This window comes from Rhinolophus sinicus, chromosome 17, assembly GCF_057876585.1.
Source record: "Rhinolophus sinicus isolate RSI-liver-muscle chromosome 17, RSI-T2T, whole genome shotgun sequence".
In the NCBI taxonomy this organism is placed as follows: Eukaryota; Metazoa; Chordata; class Mammalia; order Chiroptera; family Rhinolophidae; genus Rhinolophus; species Rhinolophus sinicus.
In genome coordinates this window covers 103,046,845-103,065,092 of record NC_142517.1, presented here as the reverse complement: position 1 = coordinate 103,065,092, position 18,248 = coordinate 103,046,845, and the positions used below count along the sequence as shown (strand labels likewise).

General features: G+C 36.6%; 1 long non-coding RNA gene across 12 annotated transcripts in view; it reads left to right on the top strand.

Annotated features, from left to right (window-relative positions):
• LOC109456544 (uncharacterized) overlaps window positions 1–18,248 on the top strand; it is a 119,824-nt gene that overhangs the window by 81,602 nt on the left and 19,974 nt on the right. For 2 of the 12 annotated variants that reach the window (XR_012496855.2, XR_012496849.2), the window contains exon 2: window positions 12,953–13,035. The exons of 2 other annotated variants lie outside the window; for them this stretch is intronic. This is a non-coding gene — a long non-coding RNA (uncharacterized LOC109456544). Of the gene's footprint in view, window positions 1–12,952; window positions 13,036–16,720; window positions 17,837–18,248 lie in introns of those variants that run through there. 8 more of the 12 variants (XR_012496853.2, XR_012496847.2, XR_016019882.1 and 5 more) reach the window with 6 other exon arrangements.

Here is an 18,248-nt window from a genome sequence, read left to right as displayed (position 1 = left end):
TGTTTATTTTGCTCAATATCATTTTTTTTTACTTACTATCATCTGAAGAAAGTTATTTAAAAACTAAATAAAGCAAGAAAGATATAAATAAAGCAACATGAAATTTATTTAAGAAAAATTTATGACTTTAAAAAAGAAAGCTTGTGAGCCCTAATACTATAGTTTTGTCTCTCTGTTAAACTGCTTTGTGAACACAGGCAGGTGTATCTGTTATTCGAAGGCTCATGTTTGTTTCTCGTGAGCTATGTGTATGCCGGTGTTAATGGGTTTAATATATATAATATATATATATATATATATATATAGTATATATATGTACACTATGTATATAGTATATATATGTACACTACATATAATGGTTTTAGTATATATATTATATATACATAAAGTTACAAATTCTCTTTAAATTTATATGACCATTAATTATTTTTAAATATAGGTATGTGTACCTTGTATGTGAAAGAAAAATATTCTAAAGGAATAAATTACTTTATTTTGTTCACATATTAAAAATAAAAATCCTACCATGTTATTTTCTTCAATGATGTGTATATTGGAATTACGGTTATAAGAATATCACATTCATTATTTTTTTTGGAAACATTTCAACATCTCTATTCAAGGACTGACTGGATCATGTTTACAGAGGCTTTTCAAGGCATCTGTTCTTAGCCACAGCTGAGAATGGGGCCCACCGTGCAGGCTGGAAGGATCCACCTAGAATTTGTCGAATTAAGTCCTTGCACCTGGATATAATTGTCGTGCCGCTGTGCTGGGGTTTTCTTAAGCTACTGGTAAAACAAATTAGCTCAATTTAAACTGGCATCCAGTAGAGAAGCAACAACTCACTTCATATAATGTTTTTCAAATAATTATTTTTGTATTGCCAGTTTTACCTCATGAATATTTTCCTGGGGGCTGGGTGGGAAAAAAAAAATCTAGCTAAACTAGAAACGTGATAAAAAGTCTACTCATGTTGTAGGCTTTAATATTATTTCAGTATAAATAAGATATGGATAAATATATGATTATAATATCAATTCAGCTGGATTTTTCCCCCTGCTAAATAAAATGTAAATTCACATATTTAGTTGTGAGGTAGAATTTAAGAAATATTCTCATATCCATATGCAAGTTTCATAAACCATTGACATGTTTGCTGTAGCTTTAATAACCTAAATATTTTTACAGATAGAAAAGATGCCTGTGAAAGTCACACTAAACAGGAGACAAGATTCATTTCTGTTTGTCAGTAGGCTTCATGAAACTCATTTGGTTTTGCATTTTTGAGTCATTTATACTTGGCAACCAAATTCACACATTTTCTGGAAATCTAATAAATTAAAAAACTTTAATGGCTGCTAAGAATGGGGATTGTGCTTGTGGGATTATGGGGCTAATATATGCATGCATTTCTTTGTGCATCCATTACTTATCCATTTAACAAATTTCATGGACACCAATTAGGTGTCAGGCAGGATTCTCAGCACTAAGGACACAGCAAGGAAGCATGATAAGTCCCTGCCTGCCTAAAGTTTACATTCTAGTTTTGGAGACAGACAAAAAAAAAAAAAAAAAAAAAAAAAAAAAAAAAAAAAAAAAAGAGAGAGAGAGAAGAAGAAGAAACATATTAAGAATTAATTTCAGTTAGTGTTAAGTTGTATGAAGAGCCTAATGTGGACTAATTAGAGAGTAGTGAAAAGATACAATTTTATATTGGTTAGGAAGATTTCTCTGAGAGTTTTCATGTTGATGTATGTAACAATAAGCACATATGCCAGCTGCATTAATATATACATTTATTTCTTACTATGCCTTTATATTTCCAGTGCCACACAATGTCTAGCATAAGACAGGAAAAAAATGCAATGCCCTGCTTGATTTGAGATGGATGGCATCTGAATTTAGAAAAGTCTGTGCACATGTGTTGCAAGATATATATATATATATATATATATATATATATATATATATATGATATTATTTTCCCAAACATAGCATACAGAACACAATAGATCAATATTATAAAATGATTTATTATAAAGGTTTGGCTATAAAAGGTTTGGCTACAGAACTCTTCCTAACCATTATTTCTTCCAACATTGTCACTTCTTTCCTTGTCTCAATAACTTATACATATTTCTCTCATAGTACTATCCACCTGGTGTTGCCATTAGTTGTACACCAATATGTTTTCCTTTTGAAATTTTACTCCTTCACAGGGCTTTTCCTTTAACACATCTTTGTATTTCCAGGGCCTTACACTAAGTCTAGAAGCAAATGAAATGTGTTTTAATATAAATGGGAGATAAAGAGATTCTACTGTACTTCAATTAAAATGTTTAGATCAGAACTGATTGCATAGAAACATTTCACTTATATATTGATGTCCTGAGAGTAAAATATTGTGTTTAAGTGGCAGATCTGAATTTCCAAATTTCAGCAACCCAGCCAGCTGACTTGTACTTATTGATGACAACAAACATGGTGGCTGAGTTGCTTTAGCAATGACGACACTACTGCTGCTGATGGAAATAACTGCCATTTATTCAGCTCTTTCTAATATCAGCTCTTGGCCACTACATACATCATCTTACCAAATCCTGACAATTAGCCTACGAGGCAGGTGTTATTGACCCACTTCACGGATAAATAATTGAAACTCAGAGAGAACGAAAAACTGCCTGAAGCCACCAAGCTTGTCATAGATCAAAACAGATTATAAAGATGCACATGCCAAGTTATATGTATAAAATGCATGATGTATCATAAAAGTTATAAAATAGCTGCTTTATATATACATACACACACATATATGTATGTGTATATGTATATGTATATATATATATATATATATATATATATATATATATCATCTGTGTTATATGGCAAAGGGATAGTCTTTTGAATGATGTTTGGTGAGGAAAAGATGTGATAGATAGGGATCTTTATTTTGGTAAAGTTTAGGGTGATAAGTATATACATATATATATATATATATATATATATATATATATATATATATGGAGTATATAAGTATATATATATATATGGAGTTGGATAATATATATGTATGTTATATGTGTGAGTGTGTGTACATATATATTCATCGTGCATAAACATTTACATAGTTATTTGATACTATTAGTTTTGAACTGACTTATTATAATGCAATCTCTCTCTCCTACAAAATCAATTCTGGAGGACAGGGCCCCCAGTGCTTAACATAGTATAAGGTACAATGTAGGAACCTACTAAAGGCTTATTTAAAATAATGAAAAAATTAACAAAGCAATTTTATTACCAAGGTGATATATAGTATAGGAGCACCTAAGATTTTTTACTACTACTAGTTTTCAAAACCAAATAAACCATAGGGGAAAACAACATATAAATAACTATTATTATTTTTTTATTCCAAAAACTCAGTGAAGTGTGTTTTTTTGTAATTACAAGAATTAATGTATGTATTTCAGTATTATAGTTCTAAGTTAGGCAATATGATATGGAAATGCAAAACTTAAGAAAATCACATATATGTGCAAATATTTAACAAGTATTTTATTTTCATAAACTGTAATGTTAGCCTATAATCAACAAAATAAGCAGCTAAATAAAATGTTTCATAAATTTGATGCTAATGGTCACTGATAGGCACACATTTATAAATATATTCACGTAGCAGGTCATAATATTGACAAATACATGTGTGTATTCTAATACACTATTCACACATGTACACTGGAACTCAAAACGAGGCTGCCACATTATCACTGTAAAATTAACTGTGAAGGTTCACCAAATATCTTCACAAGCTTTCAATTTATGGATTCTTTTGTTAAAACAGAAAAGGCAGAAAAGTGGTACAGACAAAACAATCTGTAACCTGAAAATCAGGAGAAATACGAATCTTTAGAACTAAGCCTTTTCAGAAATATAAAAATAGCATAGGTTCAAAATTAAATAAAAACACTGTTATACACCTGAAACTAATATAATATTGTGTGTCAACTGCAATTGAAAAATAAAAGTTATATATATATATATATATATATATATATATATATATATATATGATATTTTTGTCTTCCCATGGGATGATGGAGGCGAAGGGTGGTCCTCATTGCTGGTAATTTATTTTATGTTTATGTGTCTCTAGAGAAAGTAGAACTCACCCAAAATGCTTTCTGAGAGTTTAAGCACACCAACTCTGTTCTATGCAGATCAGAGTGAAAACATGGCCTGGGTCCAAATGTAGGAGACTTGAGTAAACAATCTCACTGTTTACATGAGATTGCATTTCAGATATTAGAAAAAACAAGAATATGATTCTCTGTGTAATGGGGTCAACATCTCTAATTACCAAATGCAGTAAAAATAATGCAGGCCACATCTCTGTGATTTAGAAGTAGAAGATTTTGGGTAGAAGCTCCTTAACAAACTGTGCTGTACAAATGTACAGTTCTCAGAGCTAAAGGGAGACGCTCTATGAGGATATGTTTCCTGTCATATTTTTTCTAAGGGACACTTAGTTCATTCCATGGGACTGGAACCACCCCAGGACTCATCTCTTACAGAATTACGTGCTGCTTCAGGCATCCAAGTGTAAACAAGGCTCTCACAGTTCTAATGTTTTTCTTAAATATTTAGAGTGTAAAGTGTGGTAGGACTTAACATTTCCTAAATTATATGTTCTGATCTCAGTGTTTTAAGTGCAACTCTGAAGATGAATTAAATTGTGTGTGTGTGTGTGTGTGTGTGTTTAAAGACAGTGTGTTACCTGTCTGTCACAAAAGATTTGTTTTTATGGGACTAGATGATACATTGTTGATTTTGTAGAAAATTCTATATTTTCAAATTTTTGATGTCCCAAATTTAATTCTACTAACAGACGCATGGAGTGGTTATGATGATGTGGAGGTAAGTAATTGGAAGTAAAAAGGTTCACAATAATCTAATTGCTTCAGACAAAATCTCGGGAGATAACTTTGATTTTTCCCACTTTTTCATTACTGCAAATGCTCTATATTCTGCTTTCAAAATAAGTATTGTGATTATACTGATTTTTCTACATCTCCACTTGACACAACCACCGTGTTCTGTCACCTGTGCTACTGGGATGGCTTCCTTGTCCACTGGTATCCCATTTTAGACATCCTAAAATTAATTTTCCACACAGGAGTCAGAAAGTTTTTTTTTTTTAAATTTATTGGGGTGACAATTGTTAGTAAAATTACATAGATTTCAGGTGTACAATTCTGTATTACATCATCTATAAATCCCATTGTGTGTCCACCACCCAGAGTCAGTTCTCCTTCCATCACCATATATTTGATCCCCCTTACCCTCATCTCCCACCCCCCACCCACCTTACTCTCTGTTCACCACTAAACTATTGTCTGTGTCTATGAGTTTCTGTTTCTCATTTGTCTTGTTCTTTTGTTGTTTTTGGTTTATATGCCACATATCAGTGAAATCACATGGTTCTCTGCTTTTTCTGTCTGACTTATTTCGCTTAGCATTACACTCTCAAGATCCATCCATGTTGTCATAAATGTTCCTATATCATCTTTTCTTACCGCCAAATAGTATTCCATTGTGTATATATACCACAACTTTTTTATCCATTCATCTATCGAAGGACATTTTGGTTGTTTCCATGTCTTGGCCACCGTAAACAAAGCTGCAATGAACATTGGAGCACACGTGTCTTTATGGATAAATGTTTTCAGATTTTTTGGGTAGATACCCAGGAGAGGGATTGCTGGGTCATATGGTAATTCTATTCGTAATTTTTTGAAGAACCTCCACACTGCCTTCCATAATGGCTGCACCAGTCTGCATTCCCACCAACAGTGTATGAGGGTTCCTTTTTCTCCACAGCCTCTCCAACACTTGTTACTATTTGTCTTGTTGATAATAGCCATTCTGAATGGGGTGAGGTGATATCTCATTGTGGTTTTGATTTGCATTTCTCTGATGATTAGTGATGTTGAGCATTTTTTCATATGTCCATTTGCCATTTGTATGTCGTCTTTGGAGAAATGTCTCTGCAGGTCTTCTGCCCATTTTTCAATTGGGTTGTTTGTTTTTCTGTTGTTGAGTTTCATGTGTTCCTTGTATATTTTGGATACTAGCCCCCTATCGGAGGCACTGTTTGCAAAAATCTTCTCCCATTCAGTTGGTGGCCTCTTTATTTTGTCGATGGTTTCTTTTGCTGTGCAGAAGCTTTTAAGTTTCACATAGTCCCATTCGTTTATTTTAGCTTTTACTTCCATTGCCTTTGGAGTCAAATTCATAAAATGCTCTTTGAACCTAAGGTCCATAAGTTTAGTACCTATGTTTTCTTCTATGCAGTTTATTGTGTCAAGTCTTATGCTTAAGTCTTTGATCCACTTTGAATTAGTTTTGGTACATGGTGACAGATAGCAGTCTAGTTTCATTCTTTTGCACGTGGCTATCCAATTCTCCCAGCACCATTTATTGAAGAGGCTGTCTTTCCTCCATTGTATGTTTTTAGCTTCTTTGTCAAAAATTATCTGTCCATATTTATGTGGTTTTATTTCTGGGTTCTCAATTCTATTCCATTGGTGTATGTGTCTGTTTTTCTGCCAATACCATGCTGTTTTGATTATTGTGGCCCTGTAGTACAAGCTAAAGTCTGGGAGTGTGATACCTCCAGTAGTGTTCTTTTTTCTTAAGATTGCTTTGGCTATTCGGGGTCTTTTGTGGTTCCAAACAAATCTGATGATTTTTTGGTTCTATTTCTTTAAAAAATGCCAATTGGATTTTGATGGGGATTGCATAAATCTGTATATTGCTTTGGGTAATATGGCCATTTTAACTATGTTGATTCTTCCAATCCATGAGCACGGAATGTCTTTCCATTTCTTTGTGTCTTCTTCAATTTCTTTCAAAAATATCTTATAGTTTTCAGCATATAGCTCCTTCACATCCTTGGTTAAGTTTATTCCTAGATATTTTATTCTTTTTGCTGCAATTGCAAAAGGAACTGTTTTTTGTATTTCTTTTTCTGAGATTTCCTTGTTAGTATATAGGAAGGCAATGGACTTTTGTGCGTTGATTTTGTAGCCAGCAACTTTACTGTATTCGTTGATTGTTTCTAATAGCTTTTTGGTGGAGTCTTTAGGGTTTTCTATATATAACATCATGTCATCTGCAAAGAGTGATAATTTAATTTCTTCATTCCCAATTTGGATGCCTTTTATTTCTTTCTCTTGCCTGATTGCTCTGGCAAGGACTTCCAACACTATGTTGAAAAGCAGAGGTGATAGGGGACAGCCCTTTCATGTTCCTGAATGTAGAGCAAAGGGCTTCAGTTTTTCACCATTAATTATGAGATTAGCTAAGGGCTTGTCATATATGGCCTTTATTATGTTAAGGTATTTTTCCTTCTATACCTATTTTATTAAGTGTTTTAATCATAAATGGATGTTGTATCTTGTCAAATGCTTTTTCTGCATCAATTGATATAATCATATGATTTTTGTCCTTTATTTTGTTTATGTGATGTATCTCATTGATGGATTTGAGGGTGTAGAACCATCCTTGTGCCCCTGGGATGAACCCCACTTGGTTGTGATGAATAATCTTCTTAATGCATTGTTGTATTCGATTTGCTAGAATTTTGTTTAGAATTTTTGTATCAGTATTCATCAGAGATATTGGTCTGCAGATTTCTTTTTTTGTGTTGTCCTTACCAGGTTTTGGTATCAGGGTAATGTTGGCCTCATAAAATGAGTTAGGGAGTACTGTCTCTTCTTCAATTTTTTAGAAGAGTTTGAGCAGGATTGGTATTAGATCCTCTTTGAAGGTTTGGTAGAATTCACTAGTGAAGCCATCTGGTCCCGGACTTTTGCTTTTGGGAAGGTTTTGGATGACTGATTCAATTTCGTTACTGGTGATCAGTCTGTTTAGGTTTTCCAGTTCTTCATGGTTCAGCCTTGGAAGGCTCTATGTTTCTAAGAACTTGTCCATTTCTTCTAGGTTGTTGAATTTGGTGGCATATAGTCCTTCATAATATTCTTGGATGATCCTTTGAATTTCTGTGGTGTCCATGATAACGTCCCCTTTTTCATTTCTGATTTTGTTAATCAGTGTCTTCTCTCTTTTTATCTTAGTGAGTCTAGCCAAGAGTTTGTCAATTTTGTTAATCTTTTCAAAGAACCAGATTTGTCACATTAATTTTTTCTATTGTCGTTTTGTTCTCTATTTCATTTAGTTCTGCTCTGATTTTTGTTATTTCCCTTCTTCTGCTGACTTTGGGTTTCACTTGTTTTTCTTTTTCTAGTTCTTTAAGGTGTAACATGAGGTTATTTATTTGGGATTTTTCTTGTTTCTTGAGTTAGGCCTGTAATGAGATAAATTTCCCTCTTAAAACTGCTTTTGCTGCATCCCAAAAATTTTGGTAGGATGTATTTTCATTGTCATTTGTTTCTATGTATCTTTTGATCTCTCCTCTAACTTCTTCTTTGACCCAGTCCTTCTTTAAAAGTGTGTTGTTTAATCTCCATGTATTTGTGTTTTTTCCTGCTTTCTTTTTGCAGTTGATATCCAATTTCAAAGCCTTGTGATCAGAGAATATGCTTGGTGTGATTTCAATCTTCTTAAATTTGTTGAGACTGATTTTATGTCCCAATATATGGTCTATCCTTGAGAATGTTCCATGTACACTAGAAAAGAATGTATAATCTGATGTTTTAGGATGAAGTGCTCTATAAATGTCAATTATGTCCATTTCATCTTAATGTCTCATTTAGGGCTGCTATTTTGTTATTTATTTTCTGTTTGGATGATCTATCCATAGCTGTCAATTATGTATTTAATTCCCCTAGTATAATTTTGTTTTGGTCAATTTCTCCCTTTCGTTCTGTTAGTAGTTTTTTGGTATATTTCGGTGCTCCCTGATTGGTTACATACATATTGATGACTGTTAAGTCTTCTTGTTGTATAGTCCCTTTACCATTATGAAATGTCCATCTTTGTCTCTTGTTATCTCCCTGAAGTCTGTTTTTCACCCTAAGTCTGTTTCATCTGATATCATTATGGCTACACCTGATTTTCTCTGGGTACCATTTGCTTGGAGTGTCAATTTCCACCCTTTCACTTTGAGTCTATGCTTGTCCTTGTAGCTGAGATGTGTCTCTTGGAGACAGCATATGGTTGGGTTTAGTTTTTTGATACAATCTGCTACTCTGTGTCTTTTTATTGTTGAGTTCATTCCATTTACATTTAGGGTGATTATTGATATGTGAGGATTCCCTGTCATTCTATCTTTAGTTTTCTGGTAAGGCTGTGTCTCCATTGCTTCTTTGCCTTTTTATTGTCTATTATATCTGTGTGGTGGTATTCTATGATGTTTCCTTCTGTTTCTTCTTTTATTACAGTATATATTTCAGTTCTGGAGTTTTTTTGAGTGGTTACTCTTAAGTTTATGTAAAAGAAAGTTTGATATTTAGAGTATTCCATTTTTTTCAGCATGCTTACTTTCTCCATTCCCATATTCCAGTTCAGGCCTTTACTCTCCCCCATTTTATGTTTTGTTTGCCACAAATTGTCCGTATTGATGGTGGTCGAATAGCGTCCTTTAGTATTTCTTGTAGTGCAGGTCGTGTATTAGAAAATTCCCTCAGCTTCTGTGTGTCTGAAAGGTCTTTATTCCTTCTTCATATCTAAAGGATATCTTTGCTGTATATATTATTCTTGGCTCATGATTTCTCTCTTTCAATAGTTTGAATATTTGGTTCCACTCCCTCCTGGCTTGTAGAGTTTCTGCTGAAAAATCTTACGATAATCTAATGGGCTTTCCTTTGTAGGTTACCATCTTCTTTTCCCTGGCTGCCTTGAGGATTCTTTCTTTTTTGTTGATTTGAGACAGCTTCAGTACAGTGTGCCTTGGAGAAGGCCTGTTGGGATTGAGGTAATTAGGTGTTCTCTTTGCTTTTTGTATTCGAGGATCCTGTTCTGTCCACAAGTTTGGGAAGTTCTCATCAACAATTTGTTTGAATATATTCTCTGTTCCCTTCTCTCTTTCTTCTCCTTCTGGTATGCCCATTACTCTTATATTGCTCTTTCTGATGGAATCAGAAAGTTCTTGTAGAGTTTTTCATTTCTTTTAAGTCTCAAGTCTCTTTCTTCTTCCATCCGTGTAATTTCCATGTTTCTATCTTCGATGTCACTGATTCTTTCCTCCATCTGGTCAACTCTATTACCTAAGCTGGTTATTTCATTCTTAATTTCTTCTATTGAGTTCTTAATCTCCAGTGGAGATGTAGAAAAGTCAATATAATCACAATACTTATTTTGTAAGCAGAATATAGAGCATTTGCAGTAATGAAAATGTGGGAAAAATCAAAGGTATCTCCCGAGATTTTGTCTGAAGCAATTAGATTATTGTGAACCTTTTTACTTCCAATTACTTACCTCCACATCATCATAACCACTCCATGCGTCTGTTAGTAGAATTAAATTTGGGACATCAAAAATTTGAAAATATAGAATTTTCTACAAAATCAACAATGTATCATCCAGTCCCATAAAAACAAATCTTTTGTGACAGACAGGTAACACACTGTCTTTAAAAACACACACACACACACACACACACACACACACACACACAATTTAATTCATCTTCAGAGTTGCACTTAAAACACTGAGATCAGAACGTATAATTTAGGAAATGTTAAGTCCTACCACACTTTACACTCTAAATATTTAAGAAAAATATTAGAACTGTGAGAGCCTTGTTTACACTTGGATGCCTGAAGCAGCACGTAATTCTGTAAGAGATGAGTCCTGGGGTGGTTCCAGTCCCATGGAATGAACTAAGTGTCCCTTAGAAAAAATATGACAGGAAACATATCCTCATAGAGCGTCTCCCTTTAGCTCTGAGAACTGTACGTTTGTACAGCACAGTTTGTTAAGGAGCTTCTACCCAAAATCTGCTACATTGTCTTCTAAATTGCTGATTTGCTCTTCTGCTTCATGTAATCTGCTGTTGATTCCTTCTAGTGTATCCTTCATTTCAATTATTGTATTCTTTATTTCTGACTGGTTCTTTTTTATGGTTTCTATGTCCTCTTTATGCTTGCTATCTCTTTGTTGAAATTTTCCCTAAGTCTAATAACCATTCTTATAACCAGAGTCTCTTGTAGACTGTTTGCCTCCATTTTGTTGAGTTTTATTTCTGGAGGTTTCTGTTCTCTTATTTGGGACCTGTTTTTTTGTTTCCTCATTCTGGCTGCCTCTCTCTCTCACTCTCTCTTTTTTTTTTGCTTCTGTGTTAGGTAGGTCTCCTAAGTCTCTCAGTCTTTGCTGGGTGGCCATATGTAGTATGTGTCCTGTGTGGTTTTGTGGCACAGTCTCCCTCATCTCCTGTACATGTGTTCTGGGAGTGTCCCTTGAGTGTGTTGGGTGTTCTCATATTATAGTTGAGCCTTGACTGCTTTTGGCCCATCAGTGGGTGCAATTGACTCCCAGGCTGACTGGCTATGAGGATTGGCAATACCCACAGTATATGAGCTGCTGTGTGGGGGCTGACCCTTCAGAGGAGGGTTTGCCCCTGCAGGCTCTTGTGCCTGTTGAGACCCCCCTTTTTTGTGCTGCTTGTGGGGCTGTGTAGTGCTCTGGTGTGGTCTGAAGCTGGATTCTGTATGTGTTGTTTCTGGTGTCTTTTGGGTGGAGCTCCCGTACAGTCAAATTTCAAGCTTGCCAATGACCTGTGCTGGTAGAAGCTACAAAACTATATGTTGTTGGTTGCTGCCTGTGCTGGACCTGGAGGCACGTGGGGATGGCCTCACTGTGAACAGAGTCTGGCTGCCACCAGTATTTGGCCTGGGGAAGCTTAGCAAAAGGCTCAGGGCTCCCTAGGCCTATTGCTACCTGCCAGCTGCCCATAAGCTGGCCTCTATATGTGTTGTTTCTGGTGTCTTTTGGGTGGAGCTCCCATGCAGGCCACCCAAAGAGCCTCTCTAGGTACATGGGTTGAGCTGGTTGACCTGGTGTTGAGAGTGTCCCCAGTGATGCAGCACTACCTGGGTGGGGTGGAGTCCCAGGGAGTCATGAGACTTGGCTTGTGGTTTTTACAAAGCTGATGCAGATTCAGTTCTTACACCAGTGCCTGGACTGTGATCACTTCACACATTGCCCCAACAACACTGCATCCAGCCACTATTCCCCTTGGGGCAATGCCTGGCCTATGACCACTTCTCACAATGCCCTTAGAGCCAGTCACTACTTGCCTCAGGCTTGCAAATTCCCAAGAGCTGCCCAAGAGTGGTTGTGTTGTAGGTTTTGGATCACTGTTTACCATCAAAATCTCCCCAGACCATCGCTGACTGTCATCTGCTATAAAAGACCTCCATGGCTTGTAGGGCAGGACCGGCCAACCAGGCACCCAGAGTGCCACTGGCAATTCAGCTGCAGGGGGGCAGAGTTCCAGGGAGCTAAGGGGTGTGGACAGCGGTTTCTACAAAGTCAATGCAGTCTCAGTCTCTGTGCTGGACCCACAACTTCCCTGCCAAAATGCCCTGAGAACACAATGGACAGCCACCACCCTTCTCAGGCATGCAAGTTCCCAAGAGCTGCCCAAGAGACACTGCAGTGCAGGTCTTGAGTTACTTCCCACCAGCAAACATTTCCTGGGCCTTCACGTGCCATCCACCTGCTGCAAACAGGCTTTTACAGCCTATGGGGTGGGGCCAGCAGCCCAATAGTCAAGAGTTTCCCTGGCAATGTAGCATCATCTGTGTGAGGGGTGGGGACCCAGGGACTCACCAAGGTAGTGTGCATGCATGGATTCCACCAGATCAAAGGGGTCCCACACTTGGTCCCTTGGGGGAGGACTTGACTCTGAAAAGATGGTGTCCTCCTGTAAGCCACGCATGTGTCAGGCTCCACACAGGACCAACAATGGCTCCTGTCCCTCCAGCTCCTGTCCTGAAGTCACACAACTCAGCCCTTTCCCTGATGTCCGTGGGCCTTCCAAGCTGCCACCCCTCCACCAGAGACCAGGTGAGTGCCAGTGAGTGAGTGAGTCCATGTTCTGGCTCTACAAGAGGGCATCTGGGTTTCCTGCCACCCTCACTCCACCAGCATGGGCAGACAGAGTCCTCACTGATTTTCACAGCCAGATGTCATGGAAACTCCTCTTCTGGGCACAGGACTTCTGGGCTGGGGAGCCCAGTGTGGGGCTGGGACCCCTCCCTCTTCAGGGGGGACCTCTGCCACTGAGTTGTCTCTCTGGGTGTTTAACCTTTGTCTGTGGATTTGGGGTCAGCCTGTTTTGAGTCTCTGCTCCTCCTACCAGTGTCAGTTTGGCTTCATCTCTATTTCCTTCATTATAGGGGTTCTGTTCAGCTAATTTTCGGATGATTTTTGAGGTTGATTGTTTTATAATTTATTTGCAATTTTGGTGTGGTCCTGGGAGACAGTAGGCATAGCATTTACCTAATCTGCCATCTTGCATCTCTCCCCTAATGCTTTTTTAATATTATTAATCCAGTAACCCTTGTTTTTACTCAGAAACAGACCAAATGGATATACTTGACATAGATCACAAGAATGATAAAGAAATGAAATCAATTTTAAAAAAGGCAATGAAGGGGCCGGCCCGGTGGCTCAGGCGGTTAGAGCTCCGTGCTCCTAACTCCGAAGGCTGCCGGTTCAATTCCCACATGGGCCAGTGGGCTCCCAACCACAAGGTTGCCAGTTCAATTCCTCGAGTCCCGCAAGGGATGGTGGGCTCTGCCCCCTGCAACTAAGATTGAACACGGCACCTTGAGCTGAGCTGCCTCCCGGATGGCTCAGTTGTTGGTTGGAGCACAGGCTCTCAACCACAAGGTTGCCAGTTCAATTCCTCGAGTCCCGCAAGGGATGGTGGGCAGCGCCCCCTGCAACTAAAATTGAACATGGCACCTTGAGCTGAGCTGCCGCTGAGCTCCCAGATGGCTCAGTTGGTTGGAGTATGTCCTCTCAACCACAAGGTTGCCGGTTCGACTCCCGCAAGGGATGGTGGGCTGCGCCCCCTGCAACTAGCAACGGCAACTGGACCTGGAGCTGAGCTGCGCCCTCCACAACTAAGACTGAAAGGACAACAACTTGAAGCTGAACAGAACCCTCTACAACTAAGATTGAAAGGACAACAACTTGACTTGGAGAAAAGTCCTGAAAGTGCACACTGTTCCCCAATAAAGTCCTGTTCCCCTTCCCCAATAAAATCTTTAAAAAAAAAAAAAAAAAAAAAAAAAGGCAATGAAAAGAATAACCACATAAGGTGTGTGAATAAGCAATATTTAAGTTCTACATGTAATGGGGTAATATTTCTTGTTTCTTTTTTACCCAGTGCATGATGTCGTCTATAATGTGGTAATATTTCAATTACAGCAATATTAAAGAAATAATTTTGATTATTGAGATTTGGATATGCTTTGGACAGGCTCATGTTAGCACAAAGTAGATGGCTTTAGAAAGTCTTCCTGGCTTTGGCTGGAATTGCTCCTTTTAATTGGAGGGTGTTTTGGGAACTTAACTTCTCTATCACTTTTACTAATTAGTGTGTGTCACATTAGCTAGATGGCTTTTGAGCACTTTGAGATACTGTTTATTATCTTAACTGAAAAGCATTTTGTTTTATGATATATGTAAAATATGCAAGCTCATATGCTCCTTAAGATGGTGTGAAAGGGCATGGTTTTATTCTACATTAGGGAAAATGGGCTAGTTCTTCCTAAATGTTAACAGGTACAATGAGGATAATAAAACCTACTACAAATAATTCCTTTGGTCACGTTTGAGAAGCACTAGATTAATCAAAATTCTAAAATAAGACTTTACTACATTTCTCAGACTCTTTACTATATAATGTTTATTGAGAATCTCTAAGGATGACAGTAGTATTTTTGCTAGTATTGTTTTGACCATTGAATTCTTTTCTTGAGGTGCTATTAAGAAATATACTGTGGGAGGTGCTGGACTAAAGGATTATTGTGTTTCATTTCTTCATTTTTAAATGAGGGGAAACAAATTTCATCCAAACCCCAGGATGGCGGATGAGTTTAGAATTTTCTACCACTTTTCCCACCTTAGGGTTTATTTCCTTTGGTGACATCCTTGTAAACCTAGTTTACCAGGCAATTTGTAGAGATTAAGGGACTGTGGCTCCTGGTTTCTCCGTTTCTTCTTTCTCCCATTTTAAAAGTACATATTATTCCCATGGGCTAGGTCCAGAAAAATGCTAGTATTGCTTTTGAGTGTCTGATCCTGAGTAGCATTTGTGATTTAATGTACCAAGAGGAAGAGATGACACTCCAAACAGAAGTTGATACCCACAAGGATAGCCTTGGAACTTTGAAATATTATTTTAGAGGGAAAATTGGAGGCATCCATGAAATCATGATGGTGATAACGATGATTATTTACTCCTGGATTTTATCCATCTTCCACCAGAAAGGAGGGAAACAATAGAGAAAGAAAATCTCAATGGAGAATCCCTTTTGCTTTGTTTGTTTTTGTTTCTATTGTTATAGTCTTCCAACCTTGACCCTGTTGATATTTTGGGCCAGATAATTCTTTGTTGTAGAGGATTGTCTTGTGCTGCAGGATGTTTAGCAGCATCCCTGACCCCTACCCACCAGATTCCATAGCACCTTATTCTCTACTTGTCATCACCAAAAAGTGTCTGTGAATGTCTTCGAGGGGGCAAGATCACCTCCAGGTGAGAACCATTGGTTTTACTGCTTTCCCACCGTATTTCCCCCCTTTGGTATGAAAAGATGGATATAGAAAATCGAAGGGTATCATACTATATATGTTCATGTGAGTAATACTGTAAAAGTGCAAATAAGTTCTAAAGGAATAACAATTCTTTACTGTGTTTTCTGTCTCACTCTGGAAGTATAGGACCACTTTCCAATCTCCTATTAGCTGACTTATTTTTCATCCTTCTGTCCTGACTGAGTGCTATTTCCACTTAAAAGAATATTAGCAAAACATTCACTTTTAATCTTAAAAGGTTTAAGAAGGAAATTACTAAAACTGTGGCTTGAAATATTTCCTGGTCGGTGTAAACTTCCTGGAATTAACAAACATTATTCATTTAAATAAAATGAGTAATTGCCAAATATATTGGTTAAAGCTAAAAACCAAATGAAATGGAATGACATACAGTGCCTTGCTTATTTATATTTTTCAATTATTTTGGGCTATAAATTCACACCTATTTTTCTGTTTCTATTTCAATAGTGTTCATCTTTCATATGATATTTGGGTATCTGTTATAAGACTATGAAGCTGTCCATGATAGTTTAGTAAAGAGAGTAACTGAAGATAAGCCTGGGGTTTTTCAGTACAAATTGAGGCTAAAAGTGTGAATTACAAGATTATTATTTTGATCATTATTTATGTTTACTTTTGTCTTGAGTCTCTAGTATTGAACATTTACTTTTGGAAAGGAACATGGTGAATTTTAAAATTTATATCAACTTATACAGGATTTGAGTAACTCTCTGAAGGAAAAAAAGAGAAATAACTAAAAAGAAAAAGAAGACATGTACGTCCTGATAACCAATTAGATTCTCAAAGCTTATATCCATGATGTACTCATGGAATACCTTAACATTTTGACATAACATATTCTGTTTAATTAATATTCAATTATATATTTTCTGATTTTAAATAATCTGTCTAGTAATAACATAAGTAGAACGATGAGCCCTGAAGAAAACTATATCTTAATAGCAGGAATATTATTTCCTTTTTGCTTTGTAAAGATTTTTTTTGAATATAGAGTTTTAAAATGATATGAAATACATTCACCACCCAGTTATTCTTAGTGCTTTTATTAACCTTAAATCATAGAAAGCTTAAAGTCCATTTTTCCATTTTTGAATTTCACGATTTTACATATGATTACACTTAACTTAATCTTCTTTGTTTTCCTTTTATTAAAAGGTACTTTATTACCTCTGTCAGATTATATTAGAGGATTTTGGTTACATTCTTGTACTAGAGAAACTACAAACACTATTATAGGCTATGTATTCATGCAGCCACAATGAGCATAATCCTATTTTTATGAAGAATAAGTAGAAATTAACTTAAAAATACCTTCATGAAATCACCTATATACTATTTAGTGCAATTTAAAAGAATAACTTAAAAGCGCATTGCAAACATTTAAATCAGGTAATCAGGCACAATCCCTTGCCAGAGGTCAAAAAGATTGCAGTGAAAATCCAAACAGAATATCAATTGGGACCTGACAAGGCAAAGAAAGTGGACGAGTCAAATAAATTTCTATTTGAATACACATTTGCTCATCTTTGCTCAAGGGTCAAAACAGAATTATTCTGGAACTGAAATGGTGACTGTATGACCTGTTGTTTAACACGTGTTTCCAAACTAGTTTATAATTACCAAATTAATCTCAGAATATGTTAAAAACCTATTTGCACAAGCTATGCACACGTAAGAAAGAGAACAGAGCACTTTACCTGTATCGATGCAAAGCTCTGCTTAACAAGTATTTGTTTTTGTAGCTATTGTGGCTTTGGGAACAAGTAAATATAAACAGCAGGAAACACAAACACAGAGGCAGCGCTACTGGAGGTTGTCAGAGAGTGGTATGGTAGCTTGAAGAGCTGAGTTCGGCTTGAAATAAGCTTTGTCTCAATATGCATAAGAGGCTTTGGCGCTGTATCAGACCTGGGGGCAATCCACTCAGCGGGACAGGGATTATCCAGTGGTTCACTACAGTCTTGCTTCCCAATTCATAGAAAACTTGCCTCTCTGTCATACGGCTACGTTAACTCACCAGGTACTGACTTTTCATCTATTTGTACCTCTTCTAGTATTTTAGGTCTTTTGGCTAAAAAGAGTAGCAGATGTTAATTCTGAAGCTAAAAAAAGAGTATTTAATGAACATGATTGAGAAGATACCAAATTTGACATCTATAGATAGTAATAAGGCATAACCATGGGTAATTTTTCAAGTTGAGTAATACCAATTTTCTGAAATTGATTTTTCTTTTTTTTATCAATGGCCCTACTAAAAATGTCCTAAGCACAAATTGACTGTATTTTAATATAACAGCTACTAACTCAAAGTTCCAAGTGTATTGCTATTCTAACAATGAGATACATTTTTTCTTTTCTTTCCTTTCTTTTTCTTTCTTTCTTTTTTTTGGCTTGACAGGGTTAATTCCATTTAGCTGTGGGAAGACTATGCT